Raw genomic sequence first — 10,901 nt, 5'->3', positions numbered from 1 at the left:
TATTCGCAGAATGGCAGAGGGAATTAAACAGAAAACAATGTGTGCCTAGTTTCAGATTTTAATTGACGTTGCAGCGACCACACCGCAAAGTATTAACCATTAAATGGTCGCAAATCCAGAAAATTTGCTGTGGTCGTCATACACAGACCACAGCAATACTTGTTAAAGAACAGCAAAATACTGCAGATGCTGGAAAGTGGAAATAAAAACAAACAATGCTGGAAATACTCAGCAGGTCAGGTAGCATCTGCTCAGGGCTGGAGAGGAATGTACAATGTGAAGGGAAGGATCCAGTCACCGTCGTCCATGTAGGCACCAACGACATAGCCAGGACAAGTCAGTACGAAGAGCTAGGCACCAAATTAAAAAGCAGAACCTCAAAGGTAATAATCTCTGGATTATTACCTGAGCCAAGTACAAATTGGCATAGGACAAATAGGATTAGAGAAATCAATATATGGCTCAAAGACTGGTGTCGTAGAAATGGTTCCGGTTCGTGGGGCAATGGCACCAGCACTGGGAAAGTGATGGCTGTACCGTTGTGATGGTCCACACATGAACGGTGCTGGTGTCAGTGTTCCAGCGAGCAGCACAACAAGGGAAATAGAGAGGGTTTCAAACTAAATAATGGTGGCAAGGGATTGAACTTAGGAAGATATGGTAAATCAAGGAGTAGAGACAAGGCAAGAGGGAAAATTATTAGGATGGGAAATAATAAACAGACTGTGACAGAAAGGGACAGAGCGTATAAATCTTAGATTAAATCAACAGATAAGGCTAGAGGTAACAAAAATAATAAAAAAGGATAAAATTAAACGCTCTGTATCTGAATGCACGTAGCATTCGGAACAAAACAGATGAACTGAGAGTGCAAATAGAAATAAATGTATAAGTACGATCTGATAGTCATTACAGAGACATGGATGCATACGGTCATAGGAAATAGGGGCAGGGATGGGCCATTCGGCCTGTCGAGATTACTTCGCCATTCAAACGAATTATGGCTGTTCATCCAAATCTACGTAATTTTCCCCCACGATCTCCATACCACTTGATAGCAAGAGTCGTGGAAAGATACAGCACCGAAACAGACCCTTCGGCCCAACGTGTCCACACTAACATCAAACACCAATTTTTACTGGTCCTACATTAATCTCATTTTTCCCCTCTCACATCCCCACCTTCCCTCAATTTTCCTACCACCTACTTACACAAGGAGCAACCTTTTCAATGGCCAATTTACCTATCAACATGCATGCCCTTGGCATGTGGGAGGAAATCAGAGCACCCGGAGGAAACCCACGCAGTCACAGGGAGAACTTGCAAACTCCAAACAGGCAGTACCCAGAACCGGACCCAGGTTGCTGGAGCTGTGAAGCTGTGGTGTTAGCCGCTACGCCACTGTTGATGTTGCTGTGGTCCAGAAATCTATCGACTTCTGTCTTGAACTTAGTCACTGTTTGTGCCTCGCAACCCCCTGGGTTAGAGAATTTCACAGATTCGCCACCCTCTGACTAAAGAGGTTTCTCCTTACCCAGTCATAAATGGCCTTTTCCTGACTCTGAAACTGTTCTCGGCTCACCAAAACTGCACAGAATACTCCAGGTGCGGTCTCACCAAGGATTCATACAATTAAAACAATACATCTTTACTCTGGCACTCAAAGCCCCTTGCAATCAAGGCCAACATACCACATGCCTTCTTAATTGCTTGCTGCACCTGCATACTAGTTTTAATGACTCCTGAACAAGGAAATCCAAGTCTATTTGGAGAGAAACACTCCGCAAACTCTCACTATTTAAGAAATACTCTGCCTTTCTGTACTTGTTTTAACTACAGTGGATCATTTCACATTTATTCACATTATGTTCCATCTACCATGTCCTTGCCCATTCACTTGGCAGGTCGAAATCCTCTCATTGTTTTGTGTCTTCATAAAATTTGGAAATATTACAATTGGTCCCCATATTCAAGTCATTTATATAGGTTGGAAACAACTGTGGCAAAAGCACTGATCCTTGCGGTATCCCACTAGTAACAGCCTGACTTCCTGAGAATGATCCATTTATTCCTACTTTCTGCTTTCTGCCTGTTAACCAATTCTCAATCCATTGCAGTACATTACCCCCAATCCCCTGTGTTCTAATTTTGCTTACTAGCCTCCTGTGTGGCACCACACCAAAAGCCTTCTAAAAATCCAAATACACCACATCCACTGGTTCTCCTTTATCTATGCTACAAGAAATTAGAATTAATTAGAATTAGAACATTACAGCGCAGTACAGGCCCTTCGGCCCTCGATGTTGCGCCGACCTGTGAAACCATCTGACCTACACTATTCCATTTTCATCCATATGTCTATCCAATGACCACTTAAATGCCCTTAAAGTTGGCGAGTCTACTACCGATGCAGGCAGGGCGTTCCACGCCTCTACTACTCTCTGAGTGAAGAAACTACCTCTGACATCTGTCCTATATCTATCACCCCTCAACTTCAAGCTATGTCCCCCCGTGTTTCCCATCACCATCCGAGGAAAATGACTCTCACTATCTACCCTATCTAACCCTCTGATTATCTTATATGTCTCTATTAAGTCACCTTTCCTCCTCCTTCTCTCCAATGAAAACAACCTCAAGTCCCTCAGCCTTTCCTCGTAAGACCTTCCCTCCATACCAGGCAACATCCTAGTAAATCTCCTCTGCACCCTTTCCATAGCTTCCACATCCTTCCTATAATGCGGTGACCAGAACTGCACGCAATACTCCAGGTGCGGTCTCACCAGCTGCAGCATGACATCGTGGCTCCGAAACTCGATCCCCCTACTAATAAAAGCTAACACACCATATGCCTTCTTAACAGCCCTATTAACCTGGGTAGCAACCTTCAGGGATTTATGCACCTGGACACCAAGATCTCTCTGTTCATCTACACTACCAAGAATCTTCCCATTAGCCCAGTACTCTGCATTCTTGTTACTCCTTCCAAAGTGAATCACCTCGCACTTTTCCGCATTAAACTCCATTTGCCATCACTCAGCCCAGCTCTGCAGCCTATCTATGTCCCTCTGTAGCTTACAACATCCTTCGGCACTATCCACAACTCCACAAAATATCCTCAAAAAACTCCAACATGTTTATCAAAAATGATTTTCCTTTTCAAATCCATGTTGACTCTGTCCAATCATATTATTATTGTCCAAGTGTCCAGTTACCTCATCCTCTATAACAGATTCAAACATTTTCCCTGAGATCAACCACACAGGTCTGTAGTTCTCCATTTTCACCCTCGTTCCCTTCGTAAATTGTGGGATTACGTTTTCTACTTTCCAGTCATCAGTAACCCTTCCAGAATCTATAGAATTTTGTAAGATAGCAACCAATGCATCCACTATCTCTATAGCCACCTCCTTCAATAAACTGGGGTGCAGCTTATCCGTTCCAGGGGATTTATCAACTTTCAATCCAATTAATCTTTCGAGTACTACCTCTTTATTGGTACTAATTGCTTTCAGTTCCTCATTTTTACAAATCCCTTGGTTTCCTCGTATTTCTGGGAGATTTTCTGCTTCTTCCTCGGTGAAGATGGACACAACGTAATTGCTTAGTCTCTCTGCCATGTCCTCATTCTGCACCACAAGCACTCCTTCCTCCACCTGCAATTGACCCACATTCATCCTTGCTAATAGTTTCCTTCTCACATACCTAAAGAAGCTTTTACAGTCCGGCTCTATGTCTCTAGCTAGCTTACATTCATAATCTCTTGTCCCTTTCTTTATCAGTTTCTTGGTCCTCATTTGGTGTCAAAATTGCTCCCAACCCTAGGCTTACCATTTTTTCTGGCGACCTAATAAGCCACTTCCTCTGATCTAATGAAATCCTTTACTTCTTTTGTTTGCCATAGTTGATACACAGCTTCAGGATGACACAGATTGGGAGGACATGAATATTGAAGGGTCCATAGCATTTAGGAAGGACAGGAAGCTAGGAAAAAGAGGAGGGGTGCTCTGTTAATTAATGATGTTATTAGTGCAATAGAGATGAGTTACCTAAGTTCAGGAAACAATGCTTTGGAAACAGTTTGGGCAGAGATGAGACATTATAAAGGCAAGAAATCACTTGTGGGAGTGGCGTACAGACCGCCAAACATTAACCACACAGTAGGACAGGATATAAAGGAGGAAATAGTGGAAGCTTTTCAGAAAGATACAACCATAATCATGGGGGTTTTAACCCACATATAGACTGGAAAAATCAGATGGGCAGAGGTAGCCCAGATGAGGAGCACATAGAATATTTTCCGGATAATTTCTTGGAACAGTCCATTCCAGAACCAACCAGAGAGCAAACTATACTGGACTTTGTAGTTTGCAACAAGATAGGATGAATTCATGACCTCATAGTTAAGGCGCCCCTAGGTATCAGCAATTATGATATGATTGAATTTTATTCAGTTTGAGGGAGAGAAGAGCTGGTCCAAGACTAGTATTTTAAACTTCAATAAGGACAATGTGATTGCATGAAAGCAGACCTAGCAAAAGTGAATGGCAAATTAGGTTAAGGGATAGGTCAATAGAGATGAAGTGGCAGACGTTTCAGTGAAAATACCAGAATAGACATGATAGATACATTCCAACGAGAACGAAAATATCCAAGAGGAGGGCCCGCCATCCGTGGTTCACATAAAAAGGTAAAGATAGTATAAAACTTAAGAGGAAAAAGAGCATATATTTATGCAAAGATGGGTGGTCGGTCAACAGGATGGACAGAACATGAAAAAGCAAACAATGACTAAAAGATTGATAAGGAAGGACAAAAAATCGAGTACATTGAGAAAGCTAGCTAGAAATATAACGACAGATATCAAGAGTTTCTATAGATACTTCCGAAAAAAGAAAATGTAAAGGTTAACCAAGTGAACGTTGGTTCTCTAGAAAGTGGGTCTGGGGAATTCATAATAGATAATAAGCAGATGGCAAATGAATTAAACAAGCATTTTGCATCCTTCTTAACTCTAGATGATACAAGTACCATTCCCGAATTAGCTGTCAGTCAGAAAATGGAAAGGAGGGAGGGAGGAAAACACCAAATCATCAAATTACAATCACCAGGGAAGTGGTACTGAACAAATTGTTGGAGCTGCGGGCTGACACGCTCCGTGTTCTGCTAGACTTCATCCTCGGGTCTTAAAATAAGTGGCCAGTGAGATGGTTGATGTAATGTTATTAATTTTTCAAAATTCCCTGAATTCGGGGAAGTTTCCATTAGATTGGAAAATAGCGATTGTAACTCCTTTAGTCAAAAAGGGAGGGAGACAGAAAGCAGGAAAGTCCTGGCCAGTTAGCTTAACATCTGTGTTGGGGACAATGGTGGAAGCTATTATTAAAGACGTTCTCGCAGGGCGCCTGGAATAAATTAAGGAAATCAGGCACAGTCAACATTGTTTTGTGAAAGGGAACCTAAATCCAGCGCCTTAGACCACTCGGCCATGCTACCACGAAGAAATGCGTTTTACGAGGTGGCTGACAGTTTAAAATAATGGGACCGCGTATCTATTGACCTCGGCACGCATTGTTTTGAATTACACCCTCATCGTTACTGTATTGCAGGATCGCTGCGTTTTACATTTTTCCAACACGTGAAAGAATCTTGCATCCGAGTCCTATTATTCTGCAAACCAGAATGGGAGCGGGGTGGTGGGCTGTACTTGGGTATTGGTTACATTGCTGTCTTACTCTGTTTGCTCAAAGCAGCAAAGTCCTCATAATTGGATGTGCCACAGTTTTGTAGCCCCTCACTCCAAGGCTCATCCGGAACTTGGCCTCAGAGCACAGTTTAACAGTGGAGCTGAGCCACTGCGGCCTGTTGTGCCTCCACAGGCAGATCGCAGATCGCTTGCGCTCTAGGATCAGATACAGGTCCTTTGATGGAAATTGCAAGGAAAGGGAAAGGGCACCAGTGAGGTTCAGCTGGGAGAGGAGCAATTTCCTTCACTGCTTCAGTGGACCCTTTAAAGACCCAGTGTTCATAAATAGAATGAAAAAGTCTGGGTTCACACAGTGCAATCTCCCAGTTTCTCAGACATTTGCCGAAGGGTCACTGAAACTGAACAAGAAACTTGCGGACACCCTCCAGCCCCAGATATTGTGTGACATATTCGGGGCCTATACATTGGCGCCGATCCTCGAGCTGAGGCACTGCTTCACAATCTCGTGACCCATAAATCTTCATCACATCCTCGGAGCCAAGGCGCAGTGCCACATCATCGGTGACCGACATTAGTTTACATTCCTGTCTTCCAGAAACCAGTTCACCCATCAGGGTCCAGACGCTACTTCACATCCCCGGTGCTCATAAATTGCTTCATATCCTCGGGACAGGGGCACCCTGATAGATTCAGCCCGCTTTATGAGGGTTAAAACAAGGATAACCTTCCAAGCAACCCTGATGCTGTTGTACAAATCACTTCTGCTGATTATCAACGCTCACAAAGAACCAGGAACTGGGATCAGAGCTATCCTTTCAAATATGATTGTCTTCTCCAAAACATCCGCTTGCCATCCCTCTTGTTGGAGAGAAAGGCTCCGTCTGCACCATATCGTTCGACCCCCGGACTCCTCTGACACTGCTATACCAGGTGCGGAATATTCACCCCACCACAGCTCACAACCCGCGCCCCCCAATCCCCCCCGCCACCACTCGCAGGCAGTGAAAGGAGCCCCGGCTCGTATAATTCCTCCAATAACACCCCTCTCAGCTCCTCTCTCTGCCCCACGACCTGCTCCAGCATTCGAAAGAAAGAGCAATAACGTTTCAGAATTCTTTAATTGAGAACCGTAGGATGCCACTCCATTCAAATAGCTTCGTTATTGGCACAGAACTAACTGGGTGGTAGTGTGGGGGAGGGGGTTGGAGGTGGGGGTGCGGCTTGTTGCAGCAGAGGTGCTGTTCAGATATTAAAAAGAACTTGAACAAGGTGTGTTGCATGGAGAGCGAGCCAGTTTTATGCATAGGAAGCTCCCATGAGCTCATCGTTCAGCTTTCTTTTTTGCTGACGGTGTTTTTTTTTCCTGACAGTGGAATGGGGATTTTCTTTTTGAATCATCTGTTCTGCGGTTGTGTCGACATCGCTAGCAAGGCGTAGCAATTATTGTTCTTCTCTAATTGCCAATGAGAAAATGTTGGTGAGCCGCCTTCCTGAACCGTTGCAGTCCACGCATGTTAGGTCCACCCACAGTGCTGTTAGGGAGGGAGTTCCAGTATTTTCACCCAGTGTACTAGTTATTCCATTCACCAGGTTACTGGTCCGAGCTCAGTTTAAGTGGAGCCCGTCCCAGTGGAACAGCTTCCTCTTTCCTCAGTACTGGTGCAATTGGCCCAGGAAGTAAAACCCCTGCCTCGCACGCCATTGTTTCACAGCCACATTTAACCTTGTAGTCTGCTTCTTCCTGTGCAATTTGGCGGACTGGTGAGGCTGGGGCTGAGCTAAAAATGTCCAAACTGCCCGAGTTTGATAGATTTTTATTCAACATAGGGATTAAGAGGGATCAATAATCAGGAATCTTAGATAAACAACTGAAATCAGGTTCCAGTCACATGTGAATTTTTGACCTCTGCTGTCTAAGTCCAGTGATCTAACCTGCAAGCTATGAAACCACCTGCCCTGCAAAATCCTATTTTAATGTTTAATGTTTTTAAGAAGAAGCTGCGGTCCAAACACACCTTCACAATCCTTCATCACCAAGCAATCCAAGAATAATACATTACAAAAGGAGGCCATTCAGTCCATCAACTCTGCCCTGGCTCTGTGGAAGACCTATCAAATTTCTCCCAGTAGCCCCTTTGCTCTTTCCCCACAGACTTGCAAATGTTTCCTTTTCACGATTTATCCACTTCCCTTGAGAAATTTGCTGTTCTTTTGGGCCTCCTTATCTCGAGAGACAATGGATACGCGCCTGGAGGTGGTCAGTGGTTTGTGAAGCAGCGCCTGGAGTGGCTATAAAGGCCAATTCTGGAGTGACAGGCTCTTCCACAGGTGCTGCAGAGAAATTTGTTTGTTGGGGCTGTTGCACAGTTGGCTCTCCCCTTGCGCCTCTGTCTTTTTTCCTGCCAGCTACTAAGTCTCTTCGACTCGCCACAATTTAGCCCTGTCTTTATGGCTGCCCGCCAGCTCTGGCGAATGCTGGCAACTGACTCCCACGACTTGTGATCAATGTCACACGATTTCATGTCGCGTTTGCAGACGTCTTTATAACGGAGACATGGACGGCCGGTGGGTCTGATACCAGTGGCGAGCTCGCTGTACAATGTGTCTTTGGGGATCCTGCCATCTTCCATGCGGCTCACATGGCCAAGCCATCTCAAGCGCCGCTGACTCAGTAGTGTGTATAAGCTGGGGGTGTTGGCCGCTTCAAGGACTTCTGTGTTGGAGATATAGTCCTGCCACCTGATGCCAAGTATTCTCCGAAGGCAGCGAAGATGGAATGAATCAGCAATTCAGGAGAAGGTGCTTTCCCAAGAGATTGCTGAGAATGTGTAACTCACTAACACAGGGAGTGGTTGAGGTGAATAGTACCGATACTGGATAAACAAAAGAGGGGTAAGGGAATAGACGAATATGTTGATGGGGTGAGATGGAGAGTCGCTCGTTTGGGGCATTAACACCAGCACGGACCAGCTAGGCCGAATGGCCTGTTTTTGCATAATTCCATTGAACCTGCTTCCACCAGCTATTCAGGCAGCACCTTCCAGATCAGAACAACTCGCACTGTTTATTCATTTGTTTAGAGATACAGCACTGAAGCAGTCCATTCGGCCCACCGAGTCTGTGCCGACCATCAATCACCCATTTATACTAATCCTACATTAATTCCACATCCCCCAAATTCCCCTACCACCGACCGATACTAGGAGCAGCTTATATTGACGAAAACCCACGCTGTCCGGGTCCCTGGAGCTGTGACGCTGCGGTGCGAAGTGGGCGGGTCTGCTCTTAAAGTACCTCCATAATGAGGGTCACTGAGTGGGTCTGTTATTATAGTATCTCCACGGTGAGACTGACTGTATGGGCCTGTTCTCAGAGCATCTCCACGGTGAGATTCACCAACGGGGTCAGTTTTTATAGCATATTCACAGAGAGAGTCACCGAGTGGGTCTGTTATGATAGTATATTCACAGGGCCAGTGACTGAGTGAGTCTGTTATTACTGGGTCTCCGCAGAGAGAGTCACTGCGTGGTTCGTTTATTATATTATCTCCAGAAGGAGAGTCACTGAGTCAGTCTGTTACTTTAGTATCTGCACTGCGAGGGTGACTGAGTGGGTGTATTATTACAGTAACCCCTCGGGGAGAGTCACTGGGTGGGTCTGTTATTATATTATCTCCACAGGAATATGGACTGAGAGGGTCTCTTATCATGGGATCTCCACGGGGAGACTCACCGGGTGCATCTTATTATAGTATCTCCACAGTGAGACTTAATGTGTGGTTCTGTTATTACAGGTTCTTCACAGGGAGCTTGACTGAATGGCTCTGTTAGTAGCTCGACAATGAGAGCGAGTGAGTGGATCTGTTATTATAATATCTCGACTAGGAAAGCCACTGAGTGAGTCTGTAATTATAATATCTGCACGTGAAGAGTCACCGATTGGGTATGTTATAATAATACCAGTACAGTGAGAGTCGCTGACTGTGTCTGTTATCAGAGCATCTCCACAGGGCGAGTCACTGAGGGAGTCTGTAATTACATTATTTCCCATGGGAGTGTGACTATGTGGCTCTGTTATTATAGCATTTTCACGGTGAGAGTGACTGAGAGGGGCTGTTATTATAGTAGCCCTGCGGTGAAAGTTATGAGTGGGTCTGTTTTTATCGTATCTCAATAGGGAGAGTCACTGAGTGTCCCTGTTATTATAGTACCTGCACAGGGAGAATGACTGAGTGGGTCTGTTATTATTGTTTCTCCTTCGGGAAATTCTCTCAATGGGTCTGTTATTTTAGTATCTACACAGGGAGAATGACTGAGTGGGTCTGTTATTATTGTTTCTCCTTCGGGAAATTCTCTGAATGGGTCTGTTATTTTAGTATCTACACAGGAAGAGTGACTGGGTGGGTCTGTTATTCTTGTATTTCCACAATGCCCTGCCTTAGAGTGTGGTGGAGGCAGGTTCGATTGAGGCAATGAAGAGGTAATTTGATTGTTTTGTGAAATGGAAGAAGGTGCAGTGTTATGGGGAGACGTTGGGGCACTGGCACTAATTTCATTTGCCGTTTGGAGTGCCAGCAAAGACACGATGGGTAGAATGGCCTCATTCAGTGCAGCAAAAATTCCTGATTCTGTGGTAAACTTTGCTTAACTGACATGCACCTGATTTTTCAAACATGCAGCACTAACTGGGGAATGTCCAGTACTCGGGCGCAGGTGGCTCCATAACTCAGGGTTTAGAGCTGGCCTTGTAAATCAGTGGCTGTGAGTTCAAATCACAACTTGGACTTGAAAGCATTTTGTTCAGGTTTTAAGTTCACCTTCAAAAAGCAAATCATTCCCTTTTCTTTTCTAAATAGCTCCAAGGCGAACCCGGGAGAAAGAGGCCCTCTGCCTCTCATTTTCTCTATCCGTCACTATCTGCTCTCTGTCTCACCTTCCCCCTCTCTCTGTAACTAGAGGACGAAGATTGAATATAGAAATGTACAAACATTTTTGCATAGTAGGGGGCCATTCAGCCCATCATGTCCGTACTGGATGAAACATTTTATTTCTTCTCAATTTACAGCTCTTGGCAATAATTGGCCAAAGAGACAGTGAGAAAGGAGCTGAGGGTTTTTTTTTTAACTGGGGCGGCGCAGTGACGCAGTGGTTAGTACCTCAGCTTCATAGTTTCAGAAACCTGAGTTCGATTCTGGGTA

This window comes from Heterodontus francisci, chromosome 21 (assembly GCF_036365525.1).
Source record: "Heterodontus francisci isolate sHetFra1 chromosome 21, sHetFra1.hap1, whole genome shotgun sequence".
Classification (NCBI taxonomy): domain Eukaryota; kingdom Metazoa; phylum Chordata; class Chondrichthyes; order Heterodontiformes; family Heterodontidae; genus Heterodontus; species Heterodontus francisci.
This window is presented reverse-complemented; position numbering follows the sequence as displayed.